Raw genomic sequence first — 12,429 nt, 5'->3', positions numbered from 1 at the left:
AATAAAATGTATTCATGAACAGCAATGCAGGGCCAGGAGTAGCAACATGAATTAAATAAATGCATCATTAAATAATTCATTAAATGTGTCAGTAAAATAATTAAAATAGAAAACAAACCAATAATTGATTAAATATGTAATTAACTAATTTGAATTGTACATAAATAAATAATGAATTATTTTAAATGAAATTAACCGATAATTAATTATCAATATATTTTTTTAATTAATTACTGAAATAAATAATTCATTAATGATGTATTTATTTAATACAACCATAAAATTATTGCTAGTTTAATCAAAAGAAATTTAAGACATCAATATTAAAGGTTAAATTATGATAATGAATACATGCAACTATAACTGATGACGTAAGAATTTGGATTTTTAAGCTAAAGCGAAGGTGCTGACTCACTTGGCATGTTACTCTCAAATCCTCCCTAATAACAATAACATAATTACACTTTAGCCACAAGAGGGCAGCAGCATTAATACAAGTCACATGTATATAAAGGAACAGTGATTATATTACAGTGATTTTGACAAAAACAAAACAGAAGTTGATGGCAGTGTGTTTTTCCATAACATACCAACCAAATTAAATAATAAAAACTTTATAACTTACAGAACTTTTTTAGAGGCTTTGACCACTGGCAGCAGCCTCAGAAGAGCCTCCTCTGAAGCAAAGTATTTCTTCAGGTCAAACACATCCAGATCTTTTTCTGATGACAGTAAGATGAAGACCAGAGCTGACCACTGAGCAGGAGACAGTTTATCTGTGGAGAGACTTCCTGAACTCAGGGACTGTTGGATCTCCTCCACTAGAGAACGATCATTCAGTTCATTCAGACAGTGAAACAGATTGATGCTTTTCTCTGCAGACAGATTCTCACTGAGCTTCTTCTTGATGTACTGAACTGCTTCTTGATTGGTCTTTGAGCTACTTCCTGTCTGTGTCATCAGGCCTTGCAAACTAGTTTGATTAGTCTTCAGACCCAAGAGAAAACGAAGGAACAAGTCCAGGTGTCCATTGGGGCTCTGTAAGGCCTTGTCCACAGCACACTGGTAGAAGTATTTCTCTGTCTGAGAGCTTGTTTGTTGCTCTTCCAGCAGATTGAGTCCAGAGTTGATGAAGGTCAGGTGGACATGAAGAGCAGCCAGAAACTCCTGAACACTGAGATGAACAAAGCAGAACACCTTGTCCTGGTACAGTTGTTTCTCCTCTTTAAAGATCTGTGTGAACACTCCTGAGTACACTGAGGCTGCTCTGATATCGATGCCACACTCTGTCAGGTCTGGTTCATAGAAGATCAGGTTTCCTTTCTGCAGCTGATCAAAAGCCAGTTTTCCCAGTGACTCAATCACCTTCCTGCTCTCTGGACTCCAGTGTGGATCTGTCTCAGATCCTCCATCATATTTGATACTCTTGACTTTGGCCTGAACCACCAGGAAGTGGATGTACATCTCAGTCAGGGTCTTGGGCAGCTCTCCTCCCTCTCTGGTTTCCAGCACATCCTCCAGAACTGTAGCAGTGATCCAGCAGAAGACTGGGATGTGACACATGATGTGGAGGCTTCGAGCTTTCTTGATGTGTGAGATGATCCTGCTGGCCTGCTCCTCATCTCTGAATCTCTTCCTGAAGTACTCCTCCTTCTGTGGGTCAGTGAACCCTCTGACCTCTGTCACCATGTCGACACACTGAGGAGGGATCTGATTGGCTGCTGCAGGTCGTGTTGTTATCCAAAGGCGAGCAGAAGGGAGCAGGTTCCCTCTGATGAGGTTTGTCAGCAGCTCATCCAATGAGGTGGACTTTCTTGTTTCAGTCAGGATTTTAGTTTTGTTGAAGTCCAAATTAAGTCGACACTCATCCAGACCATCAAGTATGAACACAACCTGGAAGTCTTCAAGCCTGCAGATTCCTGATTCGTTAGTTGGATTAAAGAAGTGATGAACAAGTTCCACCAAGCTGAACTTTTCCTCTTTCAGCACATTCAGCTCTCTGAAAGTGAATGGAAATATGAACTGGATGTCCTGGTTGGCTTTGTCTTCAGCCCAGTCCAGGCTGTATTTCTGTGTTAAGACTGTCTTCCCAATGCCAGCCACTCCCTTTGTCAGCACTGTTCTGATTGGTTCGTCTCTTCCAGGTGAGGCTTTAAAGATGTCTTCTTGTCTGATTGTTGTTTCTGGTCTGTCTGGTTTCCTGGATGCTGTTTCAATCTGTCTGACCTCATGTTCATCATTGACCTCTGCAGTCCCTCCCTCTGTGATGTAGAGCTCTGTGTAGATCTGATTCAGGAGGGTTGGGCTTCCTGCTTTAGCGATGCCCTCAAACACACACTGGAACTTCTTCTTCAGTTGGGCTTTAAGTTCACGTTTACGGAGTGGAGCAAATATTTCTGAAGGTAAGAAATTCAGAAACAAATATTATACAATAAATATCATAGCCTTTCAGTACCCTGAAAGGATGAATGTCTATTGGTCCATTTCTTGAGCTATTAGGAAAGATCAATATTCAGTCTTTAGAGAAATTCTCTTACTGCTCTGCAGATGGTCAGCCATCTCATGCTGCTTAAGTCTCCTCAAGAAGTGGAGTGTGATCTTCAGAAATGCTTCTCTGCAGCTCTTTCTTTCATCTTCATCCTCACCTTCAAACATCTCCTCATCCTCCATCTGGCTCTTTAAAGTTTCTGGGTGATCTGGACTCAGAAGCTTCTGGATCTTCTTCAGCTCGTTCTTCACAAACATGGTGATGTTATCCTCCAGCCGCTGGAAAAGAAGACTATATGAATTACCCAGTGGTAAATGGACTGGTTCTTATATAGCTCTCTTTGATACTCTTTGCACACAAAACATTTTATACAACATGCCTCATTCAACCAAGCACATTGTTCTATGCTTAAATACTTTCTTTCACACTCTGATGGATGCATCAGAGGGCAGCTTGGGTTTAGTACGTTACCCAGTACATTTGCCAGCCAGGGTTTGATTCACAAACCTGACTAGTAGCTGACCTGCTCACCTCCTGAGCTACAGTCACCCCAATCTGACTGAAATCATGGAGCCCAAACTCTGATTTATGTTGGACACACTGACAATCCTCTGGTCCACAAAGTGCAGCATAGAGGTGACTGAAAAGAACAAATGTAAACGTAGTACTACAAACCATAACCACAGAGTCCAGGTGTGTTTGATGTTGCTGTGCAGACTGACCAGTGGAAACCTCTGCTCTCTCCTCGTCCACTCTGTGGAGGAGTAATGTATAATTAACTTCATTCTAAAGTTAGAAATATCCTGTCTCAGAGTGATGCTGAAAAACTAGTTCATGCATTTATTACTTCCAGGCTGGACGACTGTAATTCATTATTATCAGGATGTCCTAAAAACTCCCTGAAAAGCCTTCAGCTAATCCAAAATGCTGCAGCAAGAGTCCTGACAGGGACTAGAGAGAGAGAGATTTCTCCTGTTTTGGCTTCCTGTTAAATCCAGAATTCAAAATCCTGCTCCTCACATACAAGGTCTTAAATAATCAGGCCCCATCTTATCTTAATGACCTTGTAGTACCATATCACCCTATTAGAGCACTTCGCTCTCGCTCTGCAGGCCTACTTGTTGTTCCTCGAGTATTTAAAAGTAGAATGGGAGGGAGAGCCTTCAGTTTTCACGCCCCTCTTCTGTGGAACCGGCTTCCAGTTTGGATTCAGGAGACAGACACTATCTCTACTTTCAAGATTAGGCTTCAAACTTTCTTCTTACTTAACGATTAAGTCCCTGTATTCCACCGTTATATGGAAATCAGCCATTATAACTTGTGTCAAATCTACTTGTACCTCACAGTTTTCTAAGTACACAGAGAGCAGTAAACCTCAGAGCAGCAGCACATCACACTGTGCAAAAAATCTAGAAGAGAAAATATTTCGACCCATTTCTAAATGATTCTTGTGACCATGCTGCACCACAACACCTGATCTCTGGTTTCCTCACCTCTTCAATCCCACTTTAATACTTGACTAAACTCATTTTCCTGTTTAGGTGTTGAGGCAAAGCCGCCCATCTACAATGCAGGCAACAGCAAATGGAGCTATTTTTTATTCCCTTTGAGTTTTTTCTACTTTTGTGCTACAAAATGTTCAAGCTGATTAAATTTATTAGAATAAAAGTTCAGATAATTTTCTCATATTAATGTTGGAGGTAGAAATTCAGGTAACTTTGCACAAAAACTGGCAGAAATTTCCTTCAAAGATGGAGTTTTTACTTTAATACTGTGAGTACATTTCAGAGCCTGTACTCTTTTACCTTTACTTGAGTAAAGAAGCTGAATCAGTATTTCAGCTTTAAGAGGGTATTTTAACACAAACATCAGTCCTTCTACTTAAGTATGTTTGACACTTTGTTTACGCCTAAATTAACTTTACTGTTAACGAGTTTTCATGTTTCTGTAATCCACCAGTGTGCTCATGCTTTTTTAGGTGAAAACATATTTTTAAAGATCAAATATAATTGTGTTTGTTATTTGTGGATTTTAAATTTCCTTGACAGAGACAGATGATAATCATTATCCTGCACTGTGGTCTCAGGTTTGGTCGAGCTAGCACAAAGAATGGCTATATTGAACTTCCTCCTGGGATCTACACTAAGAAGTGAGTCCAACATTAGCAGGGTCTCTTTCCTTTATCTGGATTCACTTTAGCATTCACAGTCACGTGAAGCTTGTTATTAACTCGATAAGTCAACCCAGGGTTTCAGCTGAGCGCTCACATGAAACACATGGTGTTGGCAGCATCTGATCAATCATATTCATGGAGACGTGTATCAGCAACAGAGCAGCTGAGTTTGCAGAAGGAAGTCAAACTAAACCACAGGAACAATATGAGGAGATTACACACATAATAAAATACTAGCAGTAACACAGCTGCTGCAGACAAATCAGTCGTGTGATCGTGTGTGAGAGGAGAAGGACTGTAAAGGAGTTTGGTGTTAAAAGCTCTGTATGAATGTGGGAGACTTTGAAGGGCTTTAAAAAGGCCAATATAAAATAAAAGGCAGCAAAATTGCTGAGTGTGAAAGTCACCAGACTTATCAGACCTCTGTGATTAAGACCTGTAAGAACACCTATTTGTACTTGTTGGCATTATATCAAACACACACGTATATTAAGCCTTTGTTTGAACTCTGGTTGAATTTGTTACTTTCAGACTGTGAAACATCACAGAGGCTGCAGCTGCAGATCTTTTATTCACCTGGAAATTTACTTTAAATGTTAGATGGAAAATGTATTGCTCAGTTTAACCAAAGTAAGAACAAGAATCCATAAACCTTCATAAAGACAAACATCTCCCAGAACATTGAGCTGCTGAAGTGTCACTGAAGGGAAAAACTATTTGTCCTCCTCCATCCAGCAACACCTGAAACACCTGAGTGGAAGCTCCTCCCTACACTGTGTTTGAAGCAAAGCACAAAGGAGACACCTGCTGGAGCAGCTGGAGTCCTACAGACACTCAGCCTCTTCACTACACAAACACCTCCTACAACATCCACTCTTTCCACTCTGACTGCTGTGTTTGTGGAAACAGTCCAACACACACCGCTTCACATACCAACATAGAAATGTGTGTGAAAAAGAGCTGAGCTGATATTAAACATGAGGATTTATTCAAAAATACAGAGTCAGGAACAACATCTAGACACACATTACCTCTCAGCAGCAGAAGAACAGCCTTTAAAGTTTACAACAATTTCCTTCGACACGTTGCTCTTTAAGGAAACACAGCTGGGTTCAGGTCCAGGCTCTGGATTAGTTTCAGGGTTATGTCCAGCTGAGCCTGGTACGCCCCACAGCTCTGGGCTTTAAAACAACACACACAGAGGTATGAGTGTGAATAATGATGGAGCAGTGATGTGAGTGCTGAGCTGTGACATGGAGAAGAGTCATGGACAGTTAGAGATGGTCTTCTCACCTCTGAGCTTTGGTCTGGCTCTCATGTTCCCCACACAGAGTGCTTTTAGGGGGAGGGACTCCCTCCTCTCTGTCCTCACACTGATCCATGCTGCTCAATTCACATCAGCTCACACACACTTTCTACCTTCACCTGCAGAGGAAACACAAATCATTCATGTGCACATCAACTGAGAGCTGCAGAGGTCGTATCTGATGTGTTGGACTAACATCCATCTGAGACGCAGCTTTCATCAGTTCACTACAAAAAGTGTCACAGAGCCGAGTTCAGCCTCCAAATCCTCCATTACTGTAGTCCTACAAAGCAGCAGGTCAAACATGGCTGCAGAGAGAAGCTTTATGTCAGTAACCATGTCCAGGACCGAGCTGACTGCTTACAGAGTTCATACTCTAACTGCTAGCTGCTCTGCTAGCTAAGCTAACTCAGTAACAGTGACTCTGACAGCAGTTACTGTGGAACAGCGGCCGAGCTCAGGACACATTCAGTGTGTTTAGTCTGAGTCCTGGACTCTGATTCAATGGATTCAATCCAGCTCAGAGTTTCATGTGTTCATCAGAATAAAATACATGTACTAATATAACAGAAGTAATGCTCTGAATGCAGGACTGTAATGGAGGATAAATAAGGTTTTTACAGCCTGAAAGAAACATTCAGTTCATGTATTTGTAGACAGTGAAGCAGTTTTCAATACTGCAGCTGTTTCCTTCACCTGTGTGTGTGTTAGCCACACCTTCATGTGCTGCTTTAGAAATATGTGGTCTGACTGCTCAGACTGAGTCTAGGAGGAAAGTTCACACGCTGGAGAAAGTTTTGTTCCTAACTTTGTCAGAGTTCGGCTCCAAAGACGAAGAAGACGGAGCTCACAGTCTGTAGATGGTCCTCAGTGTGTGTGTGAAGCCAAGAAAGCACACAGGAGTGTGTTTATGTCAGCAAATCAGTGTGTGTGAAGAGTCTGAGGGAGTGTGTGAATGAGACTCAACACTGAAACCAACAGTCCAAGAAAAGCGTCTGGATTTCTTTAAGTTTAACTTTAAGAAGTCCAGACGCTTTTCTTTTTGTCTCCATAATGTCTCCATAATGCTGCAATGTTATCTGCCCCAGAAACACTGTGCAGAAGCTCTGATGGTGACACAGAAAAGTCACAGTGGAGATACTTCTGTCCACCTTTGATTAGACTCATTATAAAAAGGAAAACAAAGTTTGAACACAGTCATGTTTCCAGTTCACTGACTTACATTTATTCCATGGACACTCACTCTAACCTGAACCACAGCTACAACCCAACATTGTTGAGGCCTCATCTCCTCCTTTCCTGACTGTAGAGGTTAAATATGCAACAACCAACAAATAAAAGAATTTGGTTCATTTCAAAGAAATTCACACGGTGACCAAGTAAAGTAACCGTAGTAAAGGAGACAACATCCCGTTGATGGTGGGATTATTTGAAAGATTTGCTTTAGTCACGTCACCAAATGCAGTTGAACCACCCGTGGATCCATGTTTGACCATTCTACCACTCTGAGCTCTGCTTTTTAATCATTTTATTATTATCATCATTCATTTATTCATTCTTTGGAGGGGAGCTATTTCCTAATGCCGCCCTAATAAGCTGATGTTCAAGGGGAAATATAACAGAAACTCTTTCAGTGTTATTCATTAATAAATTAACAGATAAACTGTGAAGAAGAAAAAACTGAGATTTAAAGGAGAGAGTGAGAAACTTGATCATCCATCCTCATAATACATGTTTATCAGTATCTGCTGTGACCATACTGCAGTAATAACTACAAGTCTACATTTCTGTGACTGTTGATCAATCACAGCAAGAATCTGAGCTCATCTCTGCACACAGAGCAGCTTCAGCTCTGGGATAAACTGCTCGCTTCACGTCCTTCTCAGCTCACAGACATCTGAAGATTAAACCGCTACATTCTCGGCTAAAAAATATTAGAACGGTATTTGGTGAGACACAAACAGGGTTTTTCAAAGTTCAGTTCTGTTAGTTTCAACATGGCAGTTGTTGGTGTGCAGTAACGCCTTCTAAAAACAATGGCCACCAGGCCAAAGCAATGGTTCTGACTATATCAGCGTTAACCCCGCCCCCTGGGTTTGATGGGTGAGGTTGACAGATAAAATAAATTTATGGTGAGACCTGAAGGAGTCAACTGTGCCAAAATGAATTAATTAAATACACCATTAAATAATTATTTAAATGTGGCAATAATGAATTAAAACGTGAAATAAATAAATAATGAATTAATTAAATGTGTCAAAAATTATTTATTTAATTAATTATTTCAAATTTAAAATTATTATTGTCACATTTAATTTATTATTTAATGGTGTATTTAATTAATTCATTATGGCAGTCCTGGCATTCCATACTGTGGTTGGGTCGACTTTATTGTATAGATGTTTCATATGTTTCCATCTCAGCAGCCCCGTTGACAGATCACAGTATTATTACTTTTAAACTTAACCCTGAAAATAAAACGCAATTTAAGAAAGATTGCTGGAAATTTAATGCAGATCTATTAATTGATGATGGGTATGTTAAGATAGTTAAAGAGCTCCTCCATAACATTTACAACAATGTAACAATTGGCAATTACATACATAGATGGGACTTTTTTTAAATTTAAAGTTAGAGAATTTTCAATTATGTTTAGTAAAATGAAAAGTAGACAACAGAAGGAATTTGAAAGTAAATTACTTTACAATATAAATAACTATTGTAATAGACATTTTATGTCAGAGGCCGATAAGAAATCCCTGTTGTCTTTACAGGCTCAATTAGATGATCTATACAAGAAAAAGGCTCATGGAGCTTACATTAGAGCTCGTGCAAAATGGATAGAAGAAGGTGAAAAAGTGCTTCATATTTCTACAATTTGGAGAAACGGAGGCAAGAAAAGGAATCTATTAATACATTAATCGTAAATGGGGAGGAATGCACAAATCATCAGACTATAGCGGAAGAAAAACATAAATTTTACTCAAATTTATACTCCTCAAAATATTTAATTACTGATTCATTAACTTTTTTGATCAGATTGAACCTTATATTCCAAAAATCGATTCTGTATTCAGAGAAATGTGTGATTCTGATATATCACTGGATGACTGAGATCAAGCCTTAAACAAACTGAAAATGGACAAAGCTCCTGGTCAGGATGGCTTGACTGAAATCTTTTATGAATTCTTCTGGAAAGAAATAAAAGAGTTTTTCTTCAAAACTATTAGCGAAATCATTAGTAATGAAATGTTGGCAATGACAATGAAACAATAATTCAAACGGTATTTTGGTTTTATTTCCCCAAAATAATTTTCGAGAAGCTCTGAATTTCTTTTAAAGTGCAACTTTGAAATTTCCTAATTAAATTATCCAATTTTCACAAACAGGTTCTCCAGTACTGGAAAAAGATATTAGCATATTTTTTCTCCACATACAAATTTGATTTGGAACAACAGATGTATACGATGAAAGAAAATCCATATTTTATAAGGATTGGATGGATCATGGAATTTGGACGGTTTTACACCTTTTAGACAATGACGGAAATGTGTTAACATATAACAAACTCATAGATAATTATGGCATATCATGTACTCAGAGTAAATTCATTAAAGTTGTGAAAGCCATTCCCCCTGCAATGATTCAGATGTCTTCCCCCGATTGAACAACAACCCGTCAACAACATGCTGAGCTGTGACTCTTCTTCCCTCTAAAGTCCTGGTGTTAACACTCACCCTGCATCAGCTTCACCTTTTTTAAATTGTTTTTACTTTTCAAACCGACGGATCATTTGAAGCCAACCATCCAAAAACTGCTTCAGCTGTGTTTGATGTTTATGCTACAGCCTGTTTACCAATATAATCAATATCAGATATCAGAGCAACAGAAACCTCGGTGATCAGGATGCTGGGACTGAGAACAGGAAGTGGCTCAAACGTCACAGTTTCATAACGTCACCCTGAACTCCACTCACGGAGTTTCTGTCGCCATTGTAGTTTTTAAAGTCCCGTGATAAAGGCGGGTCTTTCTGTGAATCCGCACGCTCATTGGCTAATAACTTGAGATTGACACATCGTTATCCAATGAGCGTGCGGGAACTTCCGACATAAAGTTGTTTCCTTTGAAAAACCAAAGTCTGATTATTTTTGCCTCCACTGACGGAGCCTGTTGTTCCCGCCACAGAGACACAGTAATGTCAGAGCGGTGTTAACACTCACCCTGCCTCAGCACAGCTCTCACTCTCCTCCTGCTCTCTCACACTAAACGGAGGCTCAGCTAAACTCACTTCCTCTCTACTTACAGGAAACCAGCGCTCAGAGGAGCCGACCGGCCTCACATTTCACCCACAGACACGAACAGCGTGGAATTATTTTATGTCATAAGAAGAAACATATTCATGTGAACACTCACCTGCCTCAGCTCCACCTTCCTCCTCCTGCTGTTCTGAATGGAGGCTCAATGCTTTCACTTTTACTACTGCTCCCTAAACACAGAGGATGCTGGGACTTGTAGTTTTTTCCTTCCGGTGCGGTCTTCTTCTTTGTTTGTTTGTGTTTGTGGTCAAGTTATTTCGATCATGTAAACATCAAAAGAACACGTGAAGCCACACAGAGTTTGTATGTCGAGGTGGGTAGGAGGGTTTGAGGGTTTGGGGAGGGGTCAGAGGGAAGAGGTCTCTCAGTCTTGACAATCCACATTGATGGCATTGCATCTTTCAACGTGTTTGTGGGTCGATTTGGATGCTCCAGGTGTGAGAGCAGCCACTCAGCCTCTGCTGCAGATGTGTGTCACAAGTTCATCTAGTAGTAGGCTATGGCACTTGGCCACAGGTGGCAGCAGTGGACTGGTATTAAAACCCGATTCTTTGATCCCCATGATAGAACAGAGAAAACCCGACTCATAGTGGTCAAAACATTTATAATTCTTTTTATTCAATCATCTTCCGGAAGAGAGAGCCCTGCACAGCCCAACGGCAGTTGCAGGATCTCTAACATTAGAATCTAAAAATGTGTCTCATATAGGTGTTATTTTGGTACTTTACACATCACACAGTTTCAACAACTCCTTATATGGTACAAGTTCCTCTTTTCTTTCTGGCTTCCTGTATTTATTAATATGCTTGTATAGCTCTACACTAACTTCCTGTTTTTCAGTCTGGCTGAGCACTTAGTTTGTGAGTCAAAAGTGGCCTTGCTTTACAAACCTTCATTATTAAAGTACATAAAACAATATAATCAGAAAATAAGCACTAAGAATATATTAATTACATGACAGTTCTCCCCCTTTTCCTGTTTCCTAAGAAACACGACATAATTCCTAATTTATCCCATTAAGTTTACCTGCATGTTAAAAGGCTAAAATATAACAAACGAGATTATGCTAAACAAAATGAAACCTTTCAATTGCCCAACCCTATCTGTCCCCTCAACGGGTTGTATGTTTTCAATGTGTCGCGGGGTCCTCTTTTAACCCTCTCCCGGACAACAAACACAGGCGTAGTCGGTAAGGTCTTTTAGCGTGGATAATTTATTTAGCCGGCCTCCCCAGTGCACAGAAAATTATTTACAGCAAATAGACTTGACTTAGGTCAGTGTCAACAAAACGTCTGTATACCCGACCCAGCCTGCATGTTACCCTCCTTGTAACAGCTCACTGGACTCTCTCTCCCACCCCGTATGACCTGTCTCTTATATCCCGTAGCCCCTCCCCCTAGACGTAACAATCATTTCTTTATTATTACTTTAATCCTCACTGTCCCCCCTCAGCTTCTTTCCCACTGTAGTCTCACAACACACATGTATATACAGACTCTTAGGCCACTTCCAATCAGCCTACAATGTTTCACAAAACATTAAAACAATCCAAACAAAGGATGCAGTTCACGTGACCGTCCAAGCCCACGTGAACCCATTATTTAAACCCCGGAACACCATACCATCGGCTTGCATCATCCCGCATCATTGGAGATCACAGCGCGTCTCCTCGACCGACTTTATTAACAAGGTAAGGGGAAATAAGTTGGCCACCCTCTATGCTGCTCCAAATCCCCCCCCCCCCCCCTTCACCCCTTTTTGTTTATTGGTGTCTGTTAGAACTAATGGTGGCGGTGCGTATATGCGCCCCGATCAGCTGTCTGCGGCTGGGCGATGTAACTCCGTCACACAATGTTTCATTATTATTCCGTCATAATTACTTCTATCCACAACAAATAAATCAAGCTCTAAGACAGCACCTGTGAAATGTGAAATGTCCTAAATCTACTTCCTACACCCCCTTTTTTACCCAGAATCCCAGTTTAAACCCACTTCTGACTTCCCTCAGTGCTCACTGTAAACTCCAAACAGATACAATCAGCTTTTCTGGTAAAAGGTCCTAGATTATTTTGTCAATCTTTGGAAAACATCCTCTACAGAGTTTCATTTTTAAAACCCCTTTAACGCATAACTGGCCTGAACACTG

The 12,429-nt window shown here is 40.3% G+C and overlaps 1 protein-coding gene and 1 long non-coding RNA gene across 2 annotated transcripts in view; both read right to left on the bottom strand.

The window, feature by feature from the left end:
- Positions 1 to 12,429, bottom strand: part of LOC145425144 (NACHT, LRR and PYD domains-containing protein 12-like) — a 596,587-nt gene that overhangs the window by 109,521 nt on the left and 474,637 nt on the right. The gene's annotated exons all lie outside the window — the stretch shown is intronic.
- LOC145425220 (uncharacterized) lies at positions 5,628 to 6,086 on the bottom strand. Its single transcript, XR_013905888.1, has 2 exons — positions 5,955 to 6,086; positions 5,628 to 5,842 (listed from the first exon to the last, which is right to left on the bottom strand). It is a non-coding gene; the product is annotated as an uncharacterized LOC145425220 (long non-coding RNA).

Source organism: Astatotilapia calliptera, chromosome 3, assembly GCF_964374335.1.
Source record: "Astatotilapia calliptera chromosome 3, fAstCal68.1, whole genome shotgun sequence".
In the NCBI taxonomy this organism is placed as follows: domain Eukaryota; kingdom Metazoa; phylum Chordata; class Actinopteri; order Cichliformes; family Cichlidae; genus Astatotilapia; species Astatotilapia calliptera.
Note: the sequence above shows the minus strand (reverse complement) of the source record. Positions and strands in the feature narration are given on the sequence as shown.